Source organism: Carettochelys insculpta, chromosome 13, assembly GCF_033958435.1.
Source record: "Carettochelys insculpta isolate YL-2023 chromosome 13, ASM3395843v1, whole genome shotgun sequence".
Lineage (NCBI taxonomy): Eukaryota > Metazoa > Chordata > Testudines > Carettochelyidae > Carettochelys > Carettochelys insculpta.
The window spans coordinates 21,965,970-21,991,484 of NC_134149.1; the positions used below are offsets into that span (position 1 = coordinate 21,965,970).

The 25,515-nt window shown below is 47.5% G+C and overlaps 1 long non-coding RNA gene across 2 annotated transcripts in view; it reads right to left on the reverse strand.

The window, feature by feature from the left end:
• LOC142020275 (uncharacterized) overlaps positions 1 to 25,515 on the reverse strand; it is a 55,214-nt gene that overhangs the window by 22,979 nt on the left and 6,720 nt on the right. The window contains exon 3 of one of the 2 annotated variants that reach the window (XR_012647339.1): positions 19,748 to 20,347. The exons of the other annotated variant lie outside the window; for it this stretch is intronic. This is a non-coding gene — a long non-coding RNA (uncharacterized LOC142020275). Of the gene's footprint in view, positions 1 to 19,747; positions 20,348 to 25,515 lie in introns of those variants that run through there. 2 annotated transcript variants of the gene reach the window in all.

Consider the following 25,515-nt stretch of genomic DNA (forward strand, 5'->3'; position numbering starts at 1 on the left):
CAAAACATAATCCCTACACAGGAATGCATTTTCTTTAACTAGTCCTGCCTTCCATCATTTAATTATCTTTGCTAGTAATAGCAGCCACTCAACTGTAGAGGGCAGAGCCTGACAACATTTGGGAATGTAACAATAACATCATTAGCTCGCTCTTGATTTAATTATGCTGTTAAAACTGGGAAAGAAAGGATGAGGATGTATTTGAAGAGCATCCCCAATGTAAAAGGATAACACCACCCCTGGAGTGAAGTAATATTTTTCCCTTGATGACTAAAACTGTAGATCACCGTTTCTCAAACCGTGGAGCCCACCCTCAACCCTGGAGACATGAGGGACAAATTGGGGTGAACGGTCTCTCTTTTAAGACGAGCCTACTTATATGACATTCCCTAATACAGATAATTTTCCACAAGGAACTCATTATAGATGGACAAAAATAGGATAGCAAGTCCTGAGGATGTGAGTAGATTTCAAATAGATGACATCTCTTTAGATCATTTATTTTCTCAGGCCACGGAGCAAAGCAGCAGCAGAACTGGGGATAATAGTATTTAGAAGTGATGTTCAGCCCTAAACTCAACCACTTGAACTAAATTGCCATTCCAGTGTAAGTGTGCTTGTGTGCACACATGTGGATAGAATGTGTATGAATGTGGATAGCGTATAAATGAAAGAAACAGAGTCCAACAATGATAAATAATAAACTCACTCAAAGAGAGCTTGTGTAGATTGATTCAAAAGAAAAGCCAGAACTCTAATCCAAATCTCAGAAGCATAAAAGCCTGTTCCATCTTCCTCCCCGCTGTAAAATTACAAACAAAGCAGCCATTGCCCCCTCTGCCCACAATACCATTCATAATTCTATATTTATGAGCCTCACATGAAGGCATATTGCAAATTTCACTCCTCTGTAAGGAACGATCTGAATACTGGAGGGTGAGACAGCCTGCACCAGCTCTCCAACTTCAAAGAATCCTCTGGACAGTTACCACAGCCATGCCAGCTGGATTCACCTGCTTTTAAAAGAAAGAGGAAATCTCCACAAACACACCCCCTCCCCACTTCCTTAAATATGACTCAAAAGACGGAGAGAGGAAAAAGAACACTCTTTCCCTCTCATTCCATCCTACACCCAGGCCTGGTAATGGTGCCTGCTTAAAAGAAGCTGCAGCTAAGGGCTTGGAGAGTCTTTGAAGATTCAGATGGCTGGCTAAAGGCCTGCACAGGACCAGAGAAATACAAACAAGCCTCAAAGGAACACACACCTCTGTCTATCCAGACCTGACGACATCCCTTGGCTACATCAAAAGAGAACAGGCCTGTTTGATATTCACTTTTCCTCCTTGAATTTGGAATGTGTAAACAGAACACTGGGCCAGCAGTCTTGAGCTGAATGAATGAGGGACAGAGGGAAGTGGGGGCCTGCTCAAGTCACAGCTGGCCCTGGCTGTTCTCAAAGGAGAAGCCTATCTGGTGTTGATCTCTGGAGATCAAATAGCAGATACAGCCCCTCTGAGACTCTGTGCCTATATGCATCTGTTACCTTCCTGGCCTGGCCCAAAGATACTGTATGGAATTTCATTTCAGAATCTTCGTCATTATGGTGTTTCCAGCTAGCATGCTTTTCCTGTAAATTTCACAATGGTTGGTGTTTTACTAACAGCCTACCTAGGCCCTGGAGACCTGCAACCCCATGAAAACGTCTGCCTTCATTTAAAGAATATGTTTTAGCAGTCGTGAAGAAAAGGCATAAAACATGACTCCTAATAACTCAAAAATCAGAAACCAAATGAAAAGAACCCAATGTTTATTACTTTAAGACATTAATGATTTTTAAATACGTCTTGTGATTTTTTGGGAGTCTAACTCATTTTTTGATGCTTGCAGTTAGCAACCTTGTCATTATTTACATTGCAAGTTCTTAAAAAGTCATACTTTCAAAAATTTGCATGTTCCAAGGCATAAATCAATCACTACCTACTGGGCATAGAGGGAAAACTATCTTCTTAAAATAGGTTATTTTATAATTGTCCGTTTGTCCTTTATGGGTTTTCTTGGACCTTTCTGCAAAGCACTTTGCATGTCCCATTGGTAGAGACCGAATACCTGACTAGATGAACCATTGGTCTGATGGTTTAACAATGTTGCTAAAGGGTCTGGAATAAAAAAGTGTGGTCCTTAGAAAGTATGAGAATCAACTGGGTTCAAATAAAATTCATCCAAAATTCACATGATTATCTGAAGCATCTTTAAATAATTCCACATTTGTGTCTTAGAAACCAGGCATTAATCTCTTAAAAACAGCATTTCTCATTACATGTAATAGGCTGGCTTCCAGCTGGCACCAAGAATTGCAGAGCACTATGTGAAGGTGGAAATTTATCCCTACTTTTGAACCTCAGAACAAATTTCTCGGGTTTGGTTCTAAGTCTGAGAGAAAAATTCAGTTTGTTTCCATTTTATCTGAAGATAGTTTCCCTTCTTCAGTTTGATATTTTGTCATTTGTGACCTCTCCCAGTGATAATTTCACTTCCACAGAAAAACCCTTGTTGTTTTATTTTTGTAGCCATATTGAAGCTTGACATACATTTGCTTAATGAATCCTAACCCTGCAAAAAGGATAGAAGTTGTGCTATGAAGACAAATATTTTTCACCAGTCACCAACCCAAAGCTCTTGCTCAGCACAGCAGGTTCTTTGCATAGTATAATGGAGCTCCAAAAGCCACATCAGCATGATAAGGATTGTAGCTGGATGATGTTCGTGGTCAATACAAGAGGTCAACTAAGGAGGCAATGTTTGGATTCAGAACTGGGTTAGGTTTAGGATCATGTTCAGGTTCTTATGCAGGCTGAAGCAAACCTAGCATTCAAATGAGGTATCTGGGAAGTCTTACATACTGCTCTCATGAGAACTTAACCCAAAGGATGGAAGAAATGCTGGATCTGCTGCCTTACAGATATTTCTGTCTTTCGATCAGCCTTTTCTGGAAAAATAAACCACGTGGGGGGTGGGGGTTGACTCTGAATATTTGAATTTGAAAAATACTTTTCTTCCTACCCTTCCTCCCCTTTACCAAATTCAAGTGAGGTTGGAACTGGGTTTCCAGCCCTATCTCAAGTTGTGTCAACCACAGCAACTTGGCCAGACAAGGCTTTGTGCAGTGGGAGGAGGAGGCATAGAAATGACAGAGCTAAAGACTTGCCGCCAGTATGAGCTCAAACCTCTCCTCTTTACTTTACCACATTTTATTGTGAAAGGAATTGTGCAGTTGAAAGGTCAGGTCAGTCAGCAGCTGGGTATGAAAGACTTTTCCAGCACAGCATGAAAATGTTTCAGTAGTAAGTGAGTGGCTGGGTGGAGATGGCCTCTGCTTTGCCCTTCTGCAGCTATTGTTAGGCACCTTGTCTGAATAGGTTTGGAAGCCTCCTCCATGAAAAGCCACTCCTTTCTCCTCCACTGTACTTACACCTCCCACACTTTCATGTTTTGTATTGCAGAGAGCTGTTGCTTCCCAGCCAGGGTCAGCACAAGGTCATGACTTCTGACGTTAGGTTAATGTAGTTGCAACTTAACAACATGAATCTTCACAGTTAAGTGAATATTCCACCACCTCCTTTCCCCGCCCTCGACACCATTTTTCTGTCTAAGGAGAGGAACTGGAATTGGATTTGTTCATTGTAAGGGATTTGTGGCTATTTTTTTCAGAGCTTTTAGGCACGAATGGTATAGTCATGTGCTCCTAAATCCTGGTAAATATTTAACATAAAATAGTAATTTAACACTTAGTCCCTATATAAACTCCATAGTGTTTCCCCAGGGAACTGATATTAGAGGGATGTTTAAATAAACAGGGTGGGATTGGAAAATGGCTAAACTTGCAACAGTCCTGAACATTGGGAGAGAGAAAGTATGGCAAGAGAGAAGGGAAATGCCTCTTCAACAGTTTCAAGGCATGTTAAAAAAGCAGGTGAGTATTACTATTCCCATTTTACATTTGTGAAAATGGACATGCAGAGACCTCAAAGATAAATATTAAATATATTGTATCTAAGAAGAATGTCAAAATACGGCACTGACTGTTCATCCCATGGTTGAGCAGAGCAACAGAAGCATATAAGTCGAATGTAATCCTCTGGCCTTTTCCGCCTTGCAATGATTTTTATGAGAGAACAACTTGTGCTCTAACTGTTAATGATTTAAGAGACAATTCATTTTCTAAACAAACTCAATTTTTCAAGAACTGAAACTTTGGTCAAAAAACTAAACAATTTTCACTGGGAATTGTAGGAAAAGAAGAACTGTGCTGTGGAAAATGACAGCTAAAGCTAATAAAAATGCCTATAAACACTAGACAATGTGCTGTAGAAAATAGTCTTGCACTGGCTGGTTAACACAATAGGTTTTACTCTTTCCCAGCTCTAATTTTTGTAACTCAAAGGAAAGAACTTTATGAAGTCCATCTGTAGATGTCCAGCGTTAGTGGTCACAGGATGCTGAGAGCACATATTAGCATCATAATGGGATACAAGGTCTGTGTGGATATCTGGATGCAAGTGTGAAGAAAACAGTTAGATGAATAGTCCTCCTTGCTTACTGTTTTTGGTTCTCTGTGCCTTAAATATTGAGTCTGTTCTGGTCTGGCTATGGTCTGAAGAAGTGGGTCTGTCCCACGAAAGCTCACCTAATAAACTATTTTGCTAGTCTTGAAAGTGCTACTTGACTGCTTTTTGTTTTGATAGTGTATAGACTAGCACGGCTTCCTCTCTGTTACAGTTGTTAGATGGTTGGGGTGGAGATCTCACGGAGACTGTCTGCTTGGCTAATGACACAACTTTGTCTGTGTCTCTGGATCCTGAAGGAGGTCCCAGAATGGGTGTTTATGATGAAGCCCCTTTAATCTCATGGGATTCTTTTGATCCCTACTGGAATTGACCACTAAGTTTACAAAGTACAATTAAACACTGATAAAGCCCCAGAATTTAGACAACAAATCAAATTAGTTAGATTAGAACCATCACCCTGGAAAACAGAAAGGCTTTCTTCTGTGGAGTAATACCTCCCTCAGATGCCTGTGACACTTTGACCCAATTTCCCTTTACTTCCTGTTTTGTACAAGCACACATTTGGTAAAAGGGAACAGAGAATAATGAAGATTAGCCTGCATAGCTACATATACAAATCAGTATGGCAAAGCTAATAAAACCATGCAAATCAAAGCAAACTAGTTTTTCCTCAAGACTGAGCTGGGAAAATGAAGTACTTGTTGGTGAAACAGGCCTTTCTTGACTTCAGTACTTATACAGCAGATATAGAAACTGATTCAGCATTGCACAAAATCTGTGACAAGCTAGTGCTTCACCAGTGTGCTGAACACTGTGGCTTCTCAAAATTTCACAGTGATACCAGGGAAAGAACTGAGCTCTTACTTCTACAAATGCACCAACCCCTCCCCAACTCTCATGTGAGCCAAAAGGAAGAGCTATTCTAGCTGTCAGCAGTATAGGGCTTGTGACGTAAGTGCATCTTAAAACATTAGCTGCAAAAACATAACGTGATTCAGTGGTCACAGCCACTGCTGGTCAATCGGAACAGACTCATTGAGTCAAATTCATTTCTGGTGTGTCTCCATTATTTTGGCGCATAAGAGGACTATTCACCAAAGTAATTAACCCTTACCTTACTGTATTCATTCCCAGTGCACTGGACACACATAATACTGTCTTTATGACAGGCACAGCATAGGTCACCCCCTAGCAGGATAAAGCTAATGATTTACAGAAGTCCAAGCTGCCAAGGACAGAAAAAGGAAATCAGGCTGGGTAGCCTTCTCTCCAATTCTACTGCTACCCAATCTCTGGGTAGGATGCGGAGGCTACTGAAGGACTCCCCTCCTACCCTCTGTGCCAATCCAAAGTGATATTTTGGAGTATGTCTTCTGTGATGCTAGCTAGCAATGGCTTTAATAGTCTGGAAGGATTTGACATTTTATTGGCACCCAAGGTGGACAGATTTTGCTCCAGAAGATCATTGCTAAATCAGGTTTAAAAGTGTTATCATTGTTTTATGTGGAATTTTTTAACACCTCCCCCCGACCAACAGCTGCCCAGCTATAGATCTGCTCACTAAATGCATGTTCCAGAATCCAGAAGAGGCGGCTGGTTCCTCTGTGCTGCAGTCATACAGGAAAGTGATAGACAACAGAGCAATCAGCTGTCCAAAGGAGATGGAATGTTCTTTCTTTAAAAATGTGTGGCATGATATTCCCAAAAGTGAATGGTTAGAGCCAGACAGCACAAACATGTCAGGATCATTTCAGCCTCACCACTTTAGCTCTGCCAATGAACCTTACTCTTAGCCTGCAGCCCCTCCTTTCATTCCACTCTTTCAATAAGAAGTAGATTAAAAGTAAACAAGCTTCATATCCCCATCTCACCCTGGACTCTTTCTCTCAGCCTTACTTCTACAAGACAAATTTCTCCTCCAAGTCTACCACCTCATTCTCAGCTAGACTACAAAAACTATTTTTTTTACACTGTCATGGGCTGCATTCTTCCTCACCACCTCCAAGAATGGTCTCTTGATCACTCCCACTCAGAAGTCCTTGATTGTCCTGATAACTGAAGTAAACCATCCTCTCTTAGCCCACAGCACAGCCTCTGATTCACTCACTGCTGTGGCTAAGACACTTCTGGCAGCAGCGCCAGGATCCCAGGGGGTACACACCCCAATTCTAGTCTTTGGTTGGGTCTCTACACAGAATTGCCAATATGCCTCTTTCCTGACCAAATTCCTGATACTTCTCTTCTAATATAGGAAGCTCTAGAGTATACAACTATAAGGAAACATCCTGAGCTTTCTGGAAGGAGTACAGTATGAGCAAGGTGTAACAAAATAAATATTTTCTAGATGCAATTTCTGTGATGCCATGAAACTGATTTTATTTATAACATGCCAGGATTTGGGTCAAGGTCTACTAAAGTAAAAAGCCTGAGCACCAGCCCTACCATCACTTGCAGCCTCTAAAATTAACAACAACTTCATTATAAATAGCATACAAATGTAGATTACTTCACTAGACCTGCGTGAACTGGTATATTGAAACAGATTTTAATTTGTGCTTTATAATGAGGAGATAAATTGGTAACAGATCTACAGCAGAAAATATGATCTCTGCCGTAATGAACAACTAAAATTAAAAAGAAATACAAAAATGTTAGTGATGGAATGAATTTTGAAGATAAATATTTTTATGAGGAAGACTTGGGCATGTGCTACTGGCATGTGTGTTACAAGAGCAACAGTAGGACAAAGAATAGTTCCTGAAAATTCCAGCAGAGGCCGCCATTATTTTGAATTTCTGCAGAGCTGATGCAGCTCAAGAAGGCAAGCAAACAGCGACTTTTAGAGATCAGAAAATTGGTAGGGAAAAAAAAAAAAAAGGAAAAGAACGCACAGTTGCATTTAACTTTGCAGTCCCCAAAGTGCTGCATTATATATAGCTGTCTGTAGGAAGATAAAGAAAACAAAAACAAAAAAACCCAAACAAACTGTAAATGTTGGCAAATGGTTTTTGAAGGCAAGGGCTGTATAGGTTGTCTCCAAAGAGCAGGTATTTGACTCTTACTCCCTCACTTTGAGTTCCATAGCCCATATGTAGCAAAACCTGTTGGACAGACCACATTATTTTATTTTACACACAGAACCAGAATGGCTTAATTAAACTGGTATTTTTAAAGCAGTACAACCCCCAACCGTGTATATATTTATACCAGTAAAGATGTGTTTACACTAATGTAGCTAATTACCACATGAGAAGGGGCATAAGTATACGTGTATAATCATATTTATATTGATATCACTGCATGCACATTATATTAGTGTTTTTGTTTTGTTTTTTAAAGCCCTACCTGAAATATTTATGCTGGTACAAAAACTGTGTTTTGACCAGGCCTTACTCTCCAGAGGACTGGAGAGAGTGTTTATGTAAAAGGGGAAAACTTGAAAACTCCTGACCACTGAATCAAGAATAAGGAAAACAAAAATCCTGGAAAACAGGTGATTATATGTGGAGATTGCTGATTACTAATCAGGGTTGTTATGGAAGAGAACAGTGAGGGAAGATGACACTGCATTTTTTCTACAGTCTACGTCTCCACTGTGCTGGGCTTTAGCTGCTTGAAGCAGAGGGACCTCACCTTCATAAAGTGTAATCCATCATAAACATTACAGGGGAGCTCCTCTTTTACTCAATTTGACTTGCACTAGGACAGGCACCTACCATAAGCAGTGCTGTGCCCTGGCATAATTTTGCTACTTTGACACATAGCAAATGTGAACACCTTGCAGATGCAGAACTAAGTTCAGAGATGCTTTGTTGAGGGTGTTCGGTAAAATGCTGTTCTGAAGCAACTTCAAAGCAAATCCTTAGCTGAAAGCAGAAGAATGTATTACATCATATAGTAGTTGGAAAGGAGAGAAAGGTTGTATCTCCAAATCCCTTTGAGGGTAGCCCCTTATCACTGAAAGGTGTTTGCTACTCTATCATATTCCTTGCCTCAAACTTTTTTATTGTTTTTTTTTATGCATGGGACAAACATGTTGGGATCAATGCACCTTCATACAATGTCAGGACAAAGGTTCAACATCATCTAGTCATGAATTCCAAAAGAAATTTGATCCCTCTCATTGTTCCACAAATTAGCTTTGTAGAAAAAGGGCATTTCACAATGTATGTTTCACAACCCTGACTCAGATGAATACTATAATGACTCTTACATACTTACATACTTTACCTTGTTTTCAAGCCTGGATGCCAAATGTATTCCTGGTGTAACTTCACTTACATCATTAGGGCCACCTCACTGGTAAATTTAACCCTTATTGGTCTAGGTTGCAACATTACCTTGCAACCTATTCAACAGGTTCCTCAGATAAGCAGCCCATGACAGGTGGATAAACAGAGAGGACTGTAGTTTTTTTTTTTTTTTTTTAACAGAAGAATTAAGCTGAAAGCTGCAGATCTAACATTTAGGAGTTAGGTAAGGAAGATAACAGCACTGGAAATAGGGGCAAAATTCTGCTTTCAATAACAACAGTGTAAGTGGAGTAAATTAATTAAAGTTAGAGACCAAAATTTGACCCTAAATGATCAGTGAACAACATTTCCAAACATGGGACTGTTAACTCTCTTCGAAGGAGTAGCAACAGTATGAATATCTTAATTCCTATGAATGTAGACCAAGATTCCATCTGTCAACCGCTGGTGTTGGTGAGTATAACCAGGGAATGGTTTTAATTTTGAGGGGCACCATGTTATTTAGTTTTATCAAATTAATGCCACACTACATGTCGGTTAGCTTGTCACCTGCTGACTCAGTTATCATATTAGCATGACATCAACAGGAATTTTTCTGAGCACAGCCTTTGAGGTTTGTCCCACTGTATGCACTACTACATCTAATTTGAGAGATGGGGACACTGTCAATAGGAATGGTAGGTGCTCAGTTCTTCTGGTTAATTTATTAGAACCAAAATTGTGCACTTAGTTCCACTTGCAGAATTTTAATAATTAGAGCAGAACACATTATTCACAATTAGTAAAATGGAAAATGCAGCTTCTTGTTTCCCCTTGCAGAAAATCCATAACTCACTCTTTAAACTTGTTTAAGAGAATTTCTTCATATTTCATAAGTATATTAAAGTACTGCTGCTTCTTTATGATGGGTCAAAGAAGTCAAACATTGCCTCTGCTCCCAGGTTGGATGAATATGCAATCAATTGTTTTGAAAACTAACAAGCAGAAATATGAAGTTGGGTTCCCGCAATATTTGTGTTAGTAAAAATTGATGATTTCAATGCTCACGGAAAGTGAACACAGAAAAGAATAGAGAAATTGTAATGGAGAGGGCTGTGACCAGATCAGACTGTGAACTTCATTTTGGGTTTGGCCATGCTTTTGTGAAGGTGCTGAACACGTTCTTCGCTTTGCCCAATGTTTGCTGTAATACATTCCAGACAGGTGATCAGCCAGGCAAGTTGCTTGACACCTACCTGAATTATTAGGACTGAAAGGGGATTTACTGAACCATGTACAACCACAACATTGACTGTATTAACTGCTGGCCCAACCCCATGGAGCAATGGGCTTGCTATACAGAAGCATTTTACAAAGGTCTATAACTGGACTGATTTTTAAAAGTAAATATCCCATGGTTACGAAATTCCTTTTCTAAGCCTGAATTCCTTGCTGTCCTTCCACTTGGTCCCCTCAGGGGATAAACTAAAACAACCCATGCATGTTGAATAGTAACAGAGAGTAAGCCGTGCTAGTCTATACACTATCAAAACAAAAAGCAGTCAAGTAGCACTTTAAAGACGAGCAAAATAGTTTATTAGGTGAGCTTTCGTGGGGCAGACCCACTTCTTCAGACCGGTCTGAAGAAGTGGGTCTGTCCCACAAAAGCTCACCTAATAAACTATTTTGCTCGTCTTTAAAGTGCTACTTGACTGCTTTTTGTTTTGATAAAGAAACCCATAGTGACCAGAGCCAAAGTAGAAAAGCACATGAAAGCAACTAAAGAGGACTGGCAGGGCTAAGGCAGAAGTTCAGGGATTTGGGAGCAGTTAGACTGTGGAATCTTATATCTCAAGAAAGGAGTCTGAGACTAGGAGTGAGTCCTGTAGAACCAGAGCTTGCAACAGTGACCTGTATTGTCCTAGACACAGTTGGAGTGGAAGCATGTGGAATTCAATGCTGAGTACACTGACAACAAACTGGTCATCCCCTTATTCCTATAACCAAATAGGAGAATTTTAAAATAACTTCATTATATTGGACCTAAGTCCTGAATGAGAGCCAGAGACCTAGAATGCAATAAAGGGGGATGGGTGATATTATATATTGTGACAAAGTCCCTTGTCAGCCTCTGTGGGTCCCTGTGCCTCCTGGCGGATCTGTGCTGCCTCAGAGACTCACGGAGGCCGCCCCGCACCCTTTGCCCAGGCCCGTCCAAGGCAGGGGTCTCCGCTTAGCAACCCATCCTCATCATAGGCAGGACCAGTACAGGGAGAATAATACCAGTCCCCTTGCAGACCTGCGCCTGCTCCAGTAAAGTGATCCCTCGGGGGAAGGGTGGGGGGAGTCCAGACCCACGCTCTACCCTGGACTCTGGCTCAGGGTCTCTATGAGAACAAGAGGCAACCGGCAGGACCTTTACCCCTGCCCCAAAGTAGTAGCCTCACCCTGGACCACTTCGCCCACCACTTCCCCATGGTACCTTTTTGCTGTGCTCCTGCTCCTCTGGTGCACCTCCCAAAACCTCCCCCCCCCCACTACCAGATGGGGAGCCTTTTATAGGGAGCACAGGGCCTATCTGACAAATGAAGGTCTGGGCCTAGACAGGGAACAGAAATGCTCTGTCCTCCAGGCTGTGGGGATCCCACCTGGGGAGCCCCGCAGTTGGGAGGTGAGTATTGGGGGACAGGCAGCCTTTGGCTGCTTCGGCCCCCTCTGGGACTGTCTTTTGGCCCCTTTCTTGGGCCAGCTTCCCTTTCCCTGCCTTGGGCAAGTAGCTCCTTTCCTCCCCACACTCCACCCTTCCTGGCTAGTTTCCCTCTGGAGCTGCTGGGTGGCTGGTGTGTGGGGAGACTCTTGCTGCCCTGCCTCTTGGCAGGGAAGGGGGTACCCTTTCCCCCTTTTTTTCCATCTTGGGCGGGGGGGGGAATTTTCTGGCCCTCCATTTGGGCCCACCCTTTCCATCTACTGGCTGCTGCATCCTCGCTGCTTCGGAAGAGGTAAGGGGCTTTCTTGGGCGGTGGCTGGGCTTTCCCTCCACAGCTTGCTGGGGGGGATGAGTTTGGGTGGGATCCCTCTCCATCAGGGCTCCACAAGGATGGCTGCGTACTTGGGGGTGGGGTGTTAGGGTGTGGTCCCTGCCCCCCCCCTGCAGCCACTGCCTCCTTTGCAGGCCCCCCCCTCAGCTTCTCCATCTGGGCCCCACCCTAACCATCTGCCCCTTCCTCCTTCCTCTGTTTCTGTGAGGCTCTGCAGCAGCTGCTGTGGGCCCACCCCTCAGGCACCCATGGGCACATCCCTCCCTTTATACCCCCTGCCCCCCCTTTCTGGTTGGCTCTGCCACCCCCTTTCTTCCCCCTCTTCTCTCTCCCCTTTGTGCCCGCGAATCCCCCCCTTCTTTTGTTAGGTGCCTGAGCCCCTTCCCCTTCCTTGCACTCACCCCACCACTCACACATCTTGAATTCCCCCCACATCCCAGTGCAGAAACAGGAGCCATCTTATCATCTTGTGTTGGGAGTTGTGGCCTTTTTGTGTTCCCTTTCCTTTGTTTTTTTTTTTCAACCTCCTGCCCCACCCCTGCCTGTCCAGGTCCTCAGCCTGGCTGGTAGGGGAGGGGCAGCCATTTTCATGTTCATTTTCTCTTTCTTTTTCCCGTCCCCTCCCCCGCTAGTTAAAGGCCCCACTCCGAATTTTTCATGAACCTTATACCTTATAAAATGGCCTCCCCACCCACTGGGGCGTTGTCCATAGATGCCCCCCTCCCCCCGCACTGTCACTCCTTCCACCTCTGCAGCAGCGGCCGACTCGTCCAGGGCTGCCGGGAACTCTGTGACGGTTGAGGGCGCGGGCATGGGCTCCTGCTGCCCCCACCGCGGCATCCTCCTCTGGTGACCCCGCCCCTAATCCACCCCCCACCAAAAGGGCAGGAAGGGCCAGGGGACCAAAAAGGGCAACAGCCTTGCCCGGAAGGCCAAACCTCCCATGGCTGGGCCCTCCACCCCAGCTGCCGATGCACCTGCTGCAGCCCCTCTTTCCCTCCCCCCTGCTCCCACCACTGATCCTGAGGGCTCGGATCCCCCAGCCCCCAGGTCGTACGCCCAGGTGGCGGCGGCCGCCTTGCACCCTGCTCCTTCTGCCTCTGCTCGGAATACCATCCCCGCCGGTCGCGGCCCCTTCCCCGCCCTCACCAGGAGGCACGGAGTCTGCTGCCTCATGGTGTCGGCCTTGCCCCACGTGGAGACCTACGTGCGGGCGTTGGCGCGGGTGGTGGGGCCCGCGGCCGTGGTGGCGACCTCCTGGATGTTCCGGAAGATCATCATCTTCCTGGCGTCGGAGGCCACCGCGCAGGAGGTGGTGGAGAGGGGCTTGGCGGTCGGGGGTGTCTATGTGCCCCTGGAGCCGCTTGAGGACCTGGGCATGCGGGTGGTTTTCTCCTCTGTCCCTCCCTTCCTTCCCAATGCCACCCTTCTGCCTTTCCTCACCTCCCTGGGTCGACCCTTGTCGGTCCTGAGTCCCCTCCCTCTTGGCTGCAAAGACCCCGCCCTATGGCACGTGCTCTCCTTCCGCCGGCAGGCGCGAATCCAACTGCCACTGGCGGCAGCACAGGGTGGGGTGGCCCAGGAGGGGACTATACTGGTGCCTCATCAAGGGGCCCAGTACCGGGTCTTTTACACCTTGGGAGAGGCCTGGTGCTTCGTGTGTCGGGCGGTGGGGCATGTCCGGAGGGATTGCCCCCTGGCCAGCACAAAAGAGAAGAGCCCGGGACCTCCTCCGACCCAGGGGGTGCCAGCCACATGACCGGCGACACCCCGACCGTGACAGGCCCTGGGACCGCCCCTCCTCTTCCCGCCCTGCCCGGAACGATCGCCGCTCGGGTGTCGGAGGATGCCCAGGCACATGGTGAGGGGCGAGAAGAAGCAGGCGCCGGCGCCCGAGTGGGCATTCAAGCCAGGTCTGTGGAGGAGAGGGAGGCAGGGCTGGCGGCAGGACCCGGACAGGGCCCACCCCAGGGCGGGCCATCCCTTTCTCTCGGTGTCCCGTCCTCCTCCTCCTTCCCTCCCTCCTCGTTGCCTCCATCCCCTGGTCCTTCCCCCTCCACCACTGAGCCCACCTCTCTGGAGGACTGGGTATTGGTAAGGGGGAAGCGCAAGAAAAGAAGCACACGCGCCCAGCACTCCACCGTCGGAGGACGGGGTGGATGTGCCACGCAAAGCATTAAAGAGAGCCGCCAGCCCTGATCCATCTGCTGAACCCCTGGCAACTGACTATCTGCCGGTGGCAATGGAGAATATCGCCCCTCGTCTCCCGGAGCCCGAGCCCAAAGGGGCAGAGGGGGCTTGTCCTGAGCCCGTGCCCTCCTCCGACACCCCTCCGGCCGCTGCCCAGACCACTGTGGCGGGGTGCCCGGAGGAGATGAGCCTTGGCCTCGCCCTCCTCTCGCAGGAAGTCGAGGCCCTAAACCTTACACTAGCTGCTCTGGACGTAGGGGGTCTGCTGCTAGAGGCCTGTGGGCCAGCCACCCACACCCAGCCTCCCCCCTCACCTTCTCTCTCCCCACCTGCCAGCAATCCCCCAACCATTATCCTGCCTTGTTCTGGGACATCACAGGGTGCAACCGCCCCCGCCAGCTGAGGATCACCTCTCGGCTGTAGCTGTCCTGCCCCCAGATATCCTGGAGGGATTTGTGTTCCCCTCGTACCCTGCCCCCCCCCCCGGTATCGAAAACCCCAACGCCGACCCCTCCACCTCACTGGTGCCTGCTGTTAGATGCAATGGCACCTCACCCTTATCCCCCGCTCCCCTCTTGCCGCCTGGAAAAGCCCCCCCTCCGCACACCCCTCTTACTCATACCCCCACTTCCACCCCCTCTTCCAGTCAAAGTCCCGTCCCAGAAACTGTGCCCCAACCCCCTCCAGACCCTCCTCCTCCTCCTCTCCCCCTCCTCCTCTCTCTCCCCCACCCCCTCTCCCTTTGCCTTCCCCTTCTCTCCACAACACTCACCCTCCCCCCAATACATTCATCACCTTTGCCCCCATCTCCATTCTTCCTGCACCTCCCCTCAACCCTCGTCTGCTCATAACTGCTCCCAAGGCCGCAATCCCTCAGGAGGCCCCCTTTGTCTCGCCCTCTCCCAGCACCTCTGGGGCTGCTCTCCCTCTGCCACCCCTAGTCCTCCCAAAACCAAGCCCCAGCCACTGCATGACCTTCCCTGCCGGCCGCGGAGCTCAAAAGGATACGAGGCCGAGGGGCACTCAGGACCCCAAGGCCTCAGCACCACAAGTGCTGGCGGACGAGTTGCGCGAGTTCTCGGAGGCGTTCACGGCTCCAAGAACAAAGTAGCTCTCGCCCTCCAGCGCTGGGGTGACTTCCATCTCATCCTTGAGTCCGTGAGGGCCCTTCTGACGGAGGGCAAGGGGACCGGGACGAAGGATGCCACGGCTTACCAACGGGCCTCTGGCTTCCGTGATGCCCTAATCACCTATGGCGTCGGCCACGGCTTGCTGCACGGCCCCACGGAGACTGCTGGCGTTCCCTCCAGCGAGGATCCTCCCCAGCCCTCTAAATGCCGCTGATCATCTTTGCCACCTTGAACACCAGGGGCTGCGGGTCGGGTCTCCGCAGGTGCTGGGTGCTCTCCTTCCTCCAAGAAGGGGGGTACTCAGTCACCTTCCTCCAGGAGACCCACACTACGCCGGCCGCCGAAGCCAGCTGGCGGCTGGAGTGGGGAGACGGGGTCCACCTTAGTCACCTCTCGGCCCATCGGGCCAGGGTGGCGACCCTGTTCTCCCCAGACCTGCAGCCCGAGGTGCTGGGGAGTGTCGAGGTAGTGCCAGGTCTCCTGCTGTATCTCCGGGTACGGGTGGAGGGGCTGCCCCTCCACCTCGTCAACGTCTACGCCCCAACATCCGGCCCGGAGAGAACATCCTTCTTCCGGCAGGCGGTGGCCTTCCTTGACTTCATCGATCCTCACGAGTGCCTGGTCCTCGGCGGGGATTTCAACTGCACCCTCGAGGAACGGGACCGTAGGGGGACGGAGCAGTGCCCAGCCGCTGTGGACGTCCTCAGGGAGCTTATCAATCATCACTCCCTGGTGGACGTCTGGTGCAGCCACCACCCAGATGAGGACACCGTCTTTACCTACATCCAGGTGGTGGGCCACAAATCCATGCACTCCCGGTTGGACCACATCTACATCTCTCGCCACCATCTCTCGCGGGCCCACTTCTCCAGCATGTGGCCGGCCCCCTTCTCGGACCACCACTTAGTGGCCGTAAAGGCTTCCCTCTCGCCAGGAAGCGGGGGTCAGCCTACTGGCATTTTAATAACAAGCTGCTGGAGGATGTGGGCTTCGTGGCGTCCTTCTGGGAGTTCTGGCTGGCCTGGCGCAGGCAACAGTGTGCCCTTCCCTCGGCGCGGCGGTGGTGGGATCTGGGAAAGGTGCATGCGTGGCTCTTCTGCCATGACTATACCCAGGGGGCCAGCCGGCGGCGGGATGCATTGATAGGACAGCTGGAGTGGGAGGTTCTTGAGCTGGAGAGGTGCCTGGCCACCAGCCCTGGAGATCCATCCCTCTGTGGCACGTACTGGGAGAAGCGGGACGAGCTCAGGGCCCTCGACACCCTTCGGGCACAGGGGGCCGTTGTGAGGTCGCAGATCCAGCTCCTTCGGGAGATGGACCGTGGCTCCCGCTTCTTCTATGCCCTGGAGAAAAAGAGGGGTGCCAAGAAACATATCCTCTGCCTCCTTGTTCAGGATGGCACCCCTCTTACGGATCCGGTGGAGATGCGCGAGACGGCTCGCGCCTTCTACGCCACCCTTTTCTCCCTGGATCCGACAGACGTCGATGCGGGCAGAGTGCTTTAGGACCAACTCCCTTCGGTCAGCATGGGCAACTGGGACCGGCTAGAGCTTCCTCTCACTCTGGTCGAGCTCTCGGAAGCCCTCCGTCTCATGCTCACCAACAAGTCCCCAGGCATGGATGGGCTGACCGTAGCATTCTACCGCGTGTTTTGGGACATCCTCGGTCCAGACCTGCTCAGCGTCTGGGCCGAGTCCTTGCAAAGCGGGGTCCTCCCCCTATCGTGCAGGCAGGCCATCCTCACCCTGCCGGCCAAAAAGTGGGACCCCCGTGACCTTCAGAACTGGCGTCCCATCTCGCTTCTCAGCACGGACTACAAGATTATCGCTAAAGCCATCTCCCGTCGCTTGGGTTTGTGCTGCAGGACGTGGTCCACCCCAACCAGACCTACACCGTCCTGGGTCGCACCATCTTTGACAACCTCTATCTGGTCCAGGATCTCTTGGAGCTTGGGTGTAGGGATGGTCTGTCATTCATCCGCCTGTCCCTGGATCAGGAGAAGGCGTTCAACAGGGTGGACCACGGGTATCTCCTGGGCACTCTGTGGGCCTTTGGCTTCGGACCCCATTTCATCAGGTTTCTCCGGGTGCTGTACACTGCCTCAGAGTGTTTGGTCAAGCTCAACTGGATCCTGACCGCTCCGGTCAGCTTCGGGCGAGGGTTGCATCAAGGCTGCCCGCTGTCAGGCCAGCTCTATGCTCTGGCCATCGAGCCCTTCCTCCGTCTCCTTTGACAAAGGTTGACAGGGTTGGTGCTCCGTGAGCCAGAGCTGCGGCTGGTTCTGTCAGCGTACGCCAACGATGTACTCCTCGTGGTCCAGGACCCAGGAGACCTGGTGCGGCTGGAGGCCTGCCAAGCCGTTTACTCGGCAGCCTCCTCTGCCCAGGTCAACTGGGTCAAGAGCTCTGGCCTGGTAGTTGGGGCTGGGTGGCAGGCAGGCCACCTCCCACCCGTGCTTCAGGCCATTCAGTGGAGCGCAGGTCCGCTAGCCTATCTAGGTGTCTTTCTATCTGCCACGCATCCCTCTCCGCCAGAAAACTGGCAGGGATTAGAGGGCAGGGTGGCTGAGCTGTTGCAGAGGTGGGCGGGGCTGCTCCAGTGCCTCTCCCTATGGGGGAGGGTACTGGTGCTTAACCAACTAGTCCTGTCCATGCTCTGGCACCGTCTCAACACCCTTGTCCCACCCCCGGGTTTCCTGGCCACCCTCCAGAAGGTAGTTCTGGAGTTCTTTTGGCCAGGACTGCACTGGTTTCCTGCAGGGGTGGTTCATCTCCCCCCGGAGGAGGGAGGGCAGGGCCTGACCTGCCTACACACTCAGGTCCATATCTTCTGCCTCTGGGCCCTGCAGGGACTCCTTAACAGCAATAGTGCAGATAGTCCGGCGTGGAGCACGCTTTCCTCCGTCGCTTCCGTGGGCTCCGATACGACCGGCAGCTCCTTTATTTACCTTTGAGAGGCCATCCACGAGACCTCTCGGAGCTGCCAGTCTTCCACCAGGACCTCCTCTGCACCTGGTGGCTGCTCTCAGTCTCCAGGTCTTTAGGGGCCGCCTCGGGGGAAGATCTCCTCGCGGAGCCCCTACTACACAACCTGTACCTCCGTGTGCAGACGGCGGAGTCCCCCACAGTGTGCCAGAGGCTGGTCCTCGCTGGAATCACCAGGGTCGGAGACCTCCTGGACTACAGCCGGGGAGACTGGATGGAGGCCCCGGCACTCGCCCAGCGCATGGGGCTCTCCACCCTACATTCTCCCTGGTGTGTACTCAAGGAGGTGAAGGCCACCTTGCCACCCGCTGCTCACGTCTACTTGCGCTGGGTCTTGCGAGAGGGTGCACCCTGCCCCCCTCTCACTCCTGGCCCTCCGGATCTCCCCATGGGCCCCCGGCTCCGTGAGCCTTCCCGCCCCACTCCCCTGGATTATCCCAGCCGGCTGCACGTCTTGCAGCCAGTCCCCTTTTGAACTGCGCCCAGACATCATCTGTACACGCTCGTGCTTCACACGCTCCACTATCCCACCCTCATGTCCCGCGCACAAGTGGCGGGACCTTCTATCATCTTCGGAGGGTGGGGAGCCCCGGTGGGCCAGCCTTTATTCTTCCGTGGTCCTGCGGCCCGCCAGGGACATCAGCTGGAGAATCCTGCTTGGGGCGGTGAGCACAGGCGTGTACCTGGCGTGGTTCACCCCCCTACCGGATACCTGTTTCTTTTGTGGCACAAGGGAGACCCTGGCGCACATTTACATCAAGTGCATCAGGTTGCAGCCCCTCTTCCAGCTCCTCCAGAACCTCCTGCTGACGTTCTGGCTGCACTTCTCCCCACACCTCCTCATTCTAGCACACCCCATCCGTGGCCCCACTAAGTCGTGGGACCTCCTCGTCAGCCTCATCCTGGCTATGGCCAAGGTAGCCATTTATAACACTCGGGAGAGGAGGCTGGCGGGGGGGAAGCTTGCGACTGTGGGGCCTATTTCTGCTCCGCTCTCCGCTCACGAATCTGGGCAGAGTTCCTTTGGGCGGCATCCAGTGGCTCTCTCGACACCTTTGAGGGGCAGTGGGCGCTGTCCGGGGTTCTCTGCTCGGTGTCCCCTTCTGGTTCCCTTGTTTTAAACCTCTGACCTCCACTACCGTCCCTGTTTTTTCTTAAGTTGTCCCCTGCACTCTGTTGGGGCCATGGTTTTTTTTAATGGGATCCCTCTTATATTAAGAGGGGCCTTTTAGTCGTGGGTGGGCTGTGCCCGCCCACTCCCTGGTCTCCAAATAGACCCAGTATACTGTCCTTCTAGAAGGCTCCGAAAGCTTCCAGGTAAGGGTCTACCACCGGGTTTACCACAATATATTTATTTGGGTGCTTCTTGGTAACAGGTTGCGTCTTCCTGGGCTTTAAAGAGGGGTTTTCTCATTTGGGTGGTGATAGCTACTTCCCAGGGTCAGGGAATCTGTAACCTTGGGAAGTTTTTAAGCAGAAGTCTATAGAGGCAAGGTATTTTAAGGTCTCTTGCATGCCCCACCCTCTCACCTCGGAGTGTCAGAGTGTGGATCAGCCCTGACACTGTCTAAAACTAAAGATTTATTATAAAGAAAAAAGAAGCAAGAAGAGAGATGTTAAATAGTCAATCAGTCACATACACGCAAATACTTCACAGTCCATTAGATTCCCAGCAGTACTGATGTGTTTGCTGGCTTGAAAGTCCATCCAGAACACATGAACAAACTTGGATGGGTCATTCAGTCCTTTTCTTTTTTCAGCACGCCATTTATGGTAAGGTTATTCCTGAGGTAAGGAGCAAAAATGAATACAAGATGGAGAAGATGCAGCTGCATTTTATATTCCTTTTGCCAGGTGGCCTGGACTTCCTTTGTTCCAAACATAAGATGCCTAGCCTGGAAGCCTTAGAGTTCTGTCCATATATATATATGCCTTATATATAATAATAATGATGATGCATGTTTTACACTTGTGCCCAAGAATCTGAAAGTGCTTTGCAAACACTAACATCATAATGGTCAGTGCAAGTAGGGGAGTATCATCATCGCCATTTTATGGACTATGGGACACAAATAGCTTTCTCCAAGATCAAGCAACTCATCTGTGTCGGAGCAGGGAATGGAATCCCAATTTTCTGTCATTCTTATTTATTAGCCACAACACCAGTCTTTCTTTGGATCTTTAGTGAAGTTGCAAGAGGCATATCTCCTGAAAGAGTTCGCAAAAAGTTAGCAAAAGTAAACTTGACTTGGTAATGGAACAAATTTGACCTGGAGTCAGTCAGAGGCAAGTAACAGTGAATCACACAATGACATTTGCAGAGCATCACTTGTCAGGATACATACATATGGAGATATATGTATTTCAAAGAACTGGAAGGGACCTCTAGAGGTCATTGAGTCCAGTTCCCTGCCCTGTCAGAAGGACCAAGCACCCTCCCTGGCAGATTTTTTTTTAAATCTATTTGCCCCAAACCCCTAAATGGCCTTTTCAAGGATTGAACTCAGAACCTTGGTTTAAAAGGCCAATGCTCAAACCACAAAAGTAGACTTTCAATGACTGCACCTCTTATTCTTCTGGTGCTTCTCAGCACGTTATAGAATGAAGTTTTATTAGATTATCTGGTTAATATACATCCCATTTACTGGATATCCAGCTGCAGCACATATCAATTACCCACTGGATCTCAATTTTCCTCATGACTTGTTCTGTTGTGCGCTGAAGAACCTTACCAGAAATGTGTCAATTCATCTACATACTGGTTTGAAGAATAATTGTATGGGTGTAACTAGCCTAGCTTGGGACTGGATCCATGGTATTTTTTCCCTAAGGAGCCTTTCAGCCAACACCTATCCTTCCTTCCAAGTCTTCCCAATTCATGCTGGTAGTATTATAATGAATTTTCATTTATTATTCTTCCACAAGTGTGCTAGCCAATTTTAGCATTACAAACCACAGCAGAAATGACCAAAATCCGAAGTGGGCACCTCCATTCCATTTAATCTCCCTGGACAGTAGGCTGCTTGTTCATCTGCTGTCTTAACATGTGGAGTTGTTTGCTGTATGTTTTCGCCACTCATCTCCCAACCCAAAGATAGTTGTATTTCACTGCACAATGGAGATATTCCTAGGAATAAATTTTCAGTGTATTTAAACTGCTTTGGGACTGGCCATGTACCCTTACCCACCCTGGGCCAACTCTGAGCAGCAGATGCCACATTCTTCCCTGCTAGGCCTGAGACAGTAGTGGTCCCTTAGCTGGGGATTCACCACCCATATGGGAGGTAACAGGGTGGGATGCCCAATGGGGAAACCTCTGCCAGAATTCCAGGTCTGCAGTCTGGAAAGGAGGTCTGGCACTCTCCTGAGCTTGCTGTCCCAGCAGGACAGCAATGAGAGGGGAGTGAAGCCTGGATTCTGGGACTTGCCACAGGTAGTGGGAGCACTTGGGGCTGCATCATACCGCCCCTTGCACTTCCTAGGTTGCACATTGCCTTGGTACTGGAGTCCTGAGCTTGGCACACCTTTTGGAACTTCTTCCCCTGGCTGCAACCCTACAAATCTGACTACAGCTGGCTCTGCTCTGTGTGACCTCTATGGTAAGCCAAGGCTGCTGTGCTACACCCACATGGCACCTTCTGCTTTCCCATATTCTCCATCCTGGGACAGGTACCCTTCTGAATAAGAGTCTTCTCTCTTGGCTTCCTCCTTAGGAAAATGGTGATTTGCACCTTGCTTTAGGATCTGGTGAGATTAAAGGTCCATTATCTCCTTCATAAATCAGTTGATGAAGAATTGGTGGGTGTAACCTGCCCATCCAAAAATGCATTGAAGCACCTTTGTGTTTTCTACAAGCTTCATTTTTATACCTTAACTATTTCTTAGCTATCAAAATATAATTGTCCCTCAATGATGACTAACTTTTCTTCATAAGATCTGACATAGTAATTACTTGGATTCATCTTTGCACAATGCAGTTTAGGAGGATGACACATCTGTATAGCTGGAAGACTCTGGACTACAGTCAGAAAGAGCTGCTCTTTTGAACAACGCTGTTCTAAGATGGTATTCATCAACCATGTCTCTGGTTTAGTTTCCTGATTGGAAGTATCTTTTTAGCTAACAAAAAGTGCCATGTTTATGGCCAAACAAAAGACAGACACTCTTTGTTCTGTAAATAATCTGTCTGAATTCAAGCAGTACATCCTGTGGCACTAGAAAGACTGATGTTATTGGTCACATAGGGTCCATCCACTAGCATTCAAGAGAGGTAAAAGTGAACAGCAGATGCAAATCCACAAACTGATGTCAAGGGGATACTCTAGAATTACACTGGTGTAGCTGAGGGTAAAATCTGGCCCATCGCTATCCTAAAATCATGTGCAAGGTCTGAACACAAATCCAGGAATATCACACCATGCTCTATGCTCCAAGGCCCTGATATACTCATTGCCTAGGCTGCCAGACATCAGTGGCAATATGTTTACCTTGAGTGTGGGATATATAGTGGTGCAACTCCTGCTCCATAAGAGAAAGTGAAGCCTGCTGGTATAGTCTCAAAATGGACAGGGGAAACTTGTGATTTTTAGGGCCTTGTGGGCAGGGAGGAAGCCTCTTTTTGAGGAGGAACAGGAAATCACTCATTAGGTCGCCTTCCCTTTTGTGCTAGCTGTCAGAGAAGAAGAGCAGCCTATGGGTATGTCTACAGGTATGGGGGGTGAGGGGGTAGGGGTCAGCATTTCACGATCGATCAATTTTGCTACATGTGTGAAAACACAGCAAAATCGATTTCTTTGGGCTTGGCCGTTGTCCTTAGTACTTCATGCTGACACGCAGAGTAAGGGATGTCAATGCAAGCCCAAAGATCCTTGATATACACCAAGGGAAAAAATCGATCCTAATACATTGATTCTAGCCATGCAAATGGAGTGGCTAGAATTGCATCTCCGGGATTGAATGCACTATCAAATATTTGGACAAATTTCCAATTATAAAAACTATGTATGCATTTCCTCTTCCAACATTTGGAGGAATAAGAAAATGAGCACTAAGCAGGTGGGATTGACATGTAAGAACTACATGTATTTGCCTTTTGAGAAATATAACTAAATCTGAAGAGGCTTATAGACTGGTCAGCCTTGGTTACGCATTTAGAATCTGATTTTTGGAAGTACTAAACACCCCTAGTATTAGGGGAAGCAAATAGAATCTGTAGTGCTCATGATCTCACAGAAGCAGGACCTTACCGTTGACCCATTCACAACATAACTTCCATACTCTCCCCAATTAACTACTAATAATCAATATTTGATGTAACAGTTGCACTTCACTGATGAACCATTATGCAGATTACATCCTGAATTTGGTTCAAACATAGGTAATGCCAACTAATATATATGGAAGTGGGAGAAAGGCAATGGATGCTATGTTCTAAACACTGAAGATGACACTGTGCTAAATACCTCCTTACTTTAAGGAAAGTTAAGGATGCTCAACACTGCACAAGATCAAGTCCTAAAATGTAAAAACTGTAGCACTATAAAAGGTTAAATTGATGCCATTAAAATCACTATCCGAACTCTCATATCCTTCATCAATATTCATTTAAAAACAAGAATTACATTTGAAGAGTATCACTTTAAAATTACAAAAGACCCAACAAGTTTATTCATTAGAGTAAGCTAAGAAAGGATCTATTGCAAGCTATTCATTTAATGCTCTTCAGTTTTATAATTAAGTGTATGAGTGCTTGCAGCAAGTTTTATAGTTTCGTCCTCCACTGAGAAAAGCCAGATGGGTTCCTCTGCTGAGAGAAGCCAGATGCCCTTTATCTAACAACACATACTTTTGAATACACAAAGGATCAAGTTGTTTACTTGTGATAAAAACTCTTTAGAGACCTATTAGCCCAAATACTCCAGCATGCTTAATAACTAATGTAATATAATATTAACAATAGAAAGTGTAATAGAGGTTGAAAACGGAAAAGGTATTGTAGTCCTTTCCGGCCAATGCAAGATGATTTTCTATGTTAACCTTTCTAGTGTTTTGTCTATAATTTTAAGTGTCTCAAGCAATTGGGCTTAAATTACTTTCCTTCCACGGAAGTGACTGCCTTTCACAGAAGCTGTATATACAGTATATTTAGCTAATTTGTAGCAAATTTTTAAAAACAGTTCAAAATGAACAAAAATGCAGCACTCACAGAAAAATAAATCTGACCAACAGATGTGTGACTCTTGATTAGTCAAGTCAGCAGTGTCTCCTTTGTTTTAGCTTTCTTTTTTTTTTTCCTGCTTTCTGGTAAAGGAAGATTCCCAAGACACTGAATTGTAATCTCCTGAGACAACCTCTGCTTCTCACTTATGAATATCATTTTCATTTGACTCTTATTTACATTCTTGCAGTGTGGGATAGGATCAAAGTTTGGGTTCTCTTGCAATGAAATATCAGAGTTGAGATGCAAATGATTGTCTTCTTATATATTCCCACAAGATAATAATAGGAAAACATGAGGTTATTTAAATGACTCATTAAAGTCATTGGGAGATTTGACTTTGCTTTTCCCTTCAATTGGTTATTTTCCTCCCAATATACTTCATCACTTTTATTCTTCTGTTTTGAATTTCACTAAATAGTTATTTAGATCTCCCTGTGAAATACGGTATCCATGTGAAGAATCATTACAAACATTCCAGTGCCATGCAAAAAAATTTGGTTCTTTATACATATATCTGAAACTCTTTATACCATGCATGGCCAAATTCAATCCTGGTGTTAACCAGGCGGTCGTTTCAACAGGTTATACAAGGAGTAAATTTGGTCCATAATCTTTTTGTCTGCAGCATCACAGTTGTCAGCGTGGAAGTTATGATGATGTGACAAATAGAGGATTATGACTATAGATGGGGAGGGCAGCAGTCAGAGCAGATAAAACTAAGATTTTATTTTTGAGAAAATATCACTAGTAATCAAAAACAAGGAAAAATGATGGTGGAAAATAAATCAACGCTGTTTACTAAACAGACTGTTCTTTAAAGTTTTTCTATAAAAATTCTGGTTTTTAAAATATTCAGTGGTGTAAAGCAATGGAGATCAATTAGTGATTGCAAGAGAGGCCAATAAGGAAGAAGAGCAGGTTCTGTTTGAACGTGATTTATGTACAGACAAAGCTGCTGAGTTAAGAGTTGACAAGTTTCAGATGGGTAGCTGTGTTAGCCTGTTTTAGCAAAACCAAGGAGTCCTGTGGCACCTAAAAGACTAACAAGTTTTTTTTGGGCATAAGCTTTCATGGGTTTATGCCCAAGTAAGTGTGTTAGTCTTTAAGGGTGCCACGGGACTCTTCATTGTTTTGATTTAAGAGTGACTGACTGAAC